The sequence below is a fragment of the Saccostrea cucullata genome, unplaced genomic scaffold (assembly GCF_032062105.1).
Source record: "Saccostrea cucullata isolate Sc308-1 unplaced genomic scaffold, CSIRO_AGI_Scuc_v1 ctg12918, whole genome shotgun sequence".
Classification (NCBI taxonomy): Eukaryota; Metazoa; Mollusca; class Bivalvia; order Ostreida; family Ostreidae; genus Saccostrea; species Saccostrea cuccullata.
In genome coordinates, this window is record NW_026920907.1 from 10834 (window position 1) to 13565 (window position 2732).

Sequence of the window (2732 nt, forward strand, 5' to 3'; positions counted from 1 at the left end):
CAAACATTGTAGCTTACCAAAAATCTTTTTCCGGTAACTCCGTTTTATTTAAGAAAATCATATCAAAAAGTATTTTAAATTTTTACAAAATAAATCATACAATTCGATAAATTATTTTTTAAAAAAAATAGACCAGGTGATCAATCTACTTATAATATCCCTTCCAAAAATAGAGTTACTGTTTATTTTGACTGCTTTAATATATAATTTTTTTATATTTTTATTTAATTATTTATTAATGAATTAAATTTATTCATTCATGAAATACGCTATTAATTTGTTTCCTTCTACGCTTTAATATTTCTTATATTGATGGAAAAGAAAGGCATAAAACTTAATTTTCTCTTTTTCGGTTGATTTAATCTTATTTTTATTAACAAAACAAAAAAAAACTCGGAATAGCTCAGTAGTTTCTTTGTATAGTAAAGATAAAAAGCGAGGGTTTCCGAATATATACGATAAACGCAAAACACGATACACGATAGAACCTGATAAACTATCTACACGATAAACGCAAAACACGATAAACGGAAAACACGATAGAAAACGCAAAACCTGATAAACGGAAAACACGATACGATAGGATACACGCATGATACGATAGGATACACGCACGATACGATAGGATACACGCACGATAGAACACGATAGAATTGTAAAGAATAACGATGCGGGTACTGTACCAGTCTCCGGCAATCACTTTCCTATTTGAAAACATGGATAATTTAACAATGTGTAAAAAGAGCAAAAATGTAAAAGTTAACCTCAAGTCATTGTGTAACTCCAGGTACATGTAATAAATACTAAATTTTGAACAACAGAAGTTTCTAGTTGTTTCAAAATTTATGTTGAAATTTGTAGCGATACACAATTAATAGTGAATATTTCTTTAAAATCTGTGTACAAGCAGCGCTTAAAAAGTTCACAAACTATCTCTTTGTCTAGATAATAGTAACCATAATTCAGATCAAAATTAAATTTGGCATACATATAATGTATAGCAATAGATAAAATTTATAAGCATTGCAACGTTTTAATATTGCTATATATTTATGATATCAAAATGTGAAAATGATTTAATTTGGTAGAGGATTTGTGAAAAACAAGAGATTCATGGGCAACATCGCTGACCTGAGTATTGTTGCTAGGAAAGAAGTAGAAATAACAATAAACAACGTGGAAGGGGATATAATTTGAACAAACTTAAATTTACACTAACTAAGGATCCTTGCATAGTTCTATGACTAACAGTGCCTTCTTTAGCTTTAAAGTTAGAACTTACATTGTGCAAAAACAACAAGAGCTGCAAATACTATCCCTATAACATAACAATTGTCTCCTCCATCTTCTGTATCTGATGCAGACCTTAAACACAAGAAAATACACAAATAAATGTAAAATATTGAGAAAAAGCATTCTTAATTGACTTAGGCTTCCAGGAAAGAAATATGCTAACAAGGCTACAACTTTATTGCTAGGTCAATATGTATTCTCTAAGAACTATTTTTTCTGTTTATCTGTTTGTCTGTTTAGCTGTATTTCTACTTGTCTGAATGTTGTCAACTTTAACCTTCCCCATAACTTTTGAAACTTGAGATATACGGACTTCATATTTGATATGTATACCACTAATAAAGATCTTTCAAAAGACACCATGATCAATGACCTTTAGACCTTGACTGTACATGTGACCTACAGGCTAAAAATAACATTTTAAAACTCTTGCCATAACTTACAAACCATAGGAGATAGAGACTTCATATTTTGTATGCATACATATATAATTAAGCTCTTACATGTACAATGACACCAATTCAAAGAACTTTTTGACCTTGACTGTTACCTATATGCTAAAAATAGCTTTCGCCAAAACTTTTGAACCATAGGAGATAAAGACTTCATTTTTTTATACGTACTCCACTAATAAGGTTCTTTGAAATGACACTATAAGGTTAATGACCATGTAACCTTAACTGTGAACTATATGCTAAAAATAGTTTTTGATACTTTTTTTACTGCCAGGTACAAATTATATGGTTCACAAACACATATTGTTTGCTTTGTATTCTTTTGTCGTTGGTTTTTTTTAATTTTATTTCATTTTTTTTTTGGAATGGTTTTTTCAATTTTTGTTCAAATGTGTAGCAGTACTGGACCAATTATGGTAGACACTTTTTTCATTTGGAATGATGACTTTGTGAACAACAATTTTGGTATTAAAATTATGGGGAAAAAAATTGGCACACTTTCCTTGTAAATGTTATAAATATATTATTGTTATGGTAGCCTGATCATCATGCATTGTCATTACATCAAGACTCACCCACTATGAACAGGCCCTGTTTCAGAGACCACAGTTGAGGGTTCAACTGTAGTTGGATATTTTGTTGTTGATTTCTTAGTGAGCTGATAGCAACCAGGATCTTAAACAAGAGGCCCATGGGCCTTATAGGTCACCTGAGCATTATGCAACAACTTCCAGTGATTGAATTTGATTCATGTTTTAAGCCAGATGCTATGGCATTCACAATTTTGAAAGAGGCACCATTGATCATCATAACAATACACTTAGCAGTTGCTTAGTTTGTTTACTTAATACCCATACGCAGGGTAAGGGAACACAAAATGCATTTCAACTAATCAGTAATATTCAGCAATAATCAGTAGTGCCCCTACCATACATGAACCCCTGATCCTTAGGCCTTGATACCCTAAAATCTTGAAAATAAGAC

General features: G+C 31.0%; 1 long non-coding RNA gene across 1 annotated transcript; it reads right to left on the reverse strand.

The window, feature by feature from the left end:
- Positions 1 to 687: 687 nt before the first annotated feature.
- Positions 688 to 2426, reverse strand: LOC134258629 (uncharacterized). Its single transcript, XR_009990188.1, has 3 exons — positions 2324 to 2426; positions 1283 to 1365; positions 688 to 704 (listed from the first exon to the last, which is right to left on the reverse strand). It is a non-coding gene; the product is annotated as an uncharacterized LOC134258629 (long non-coding RNA).
- Between the last annotated feature and the right edge of the window lie 306 nt (positions 2427 to 2732).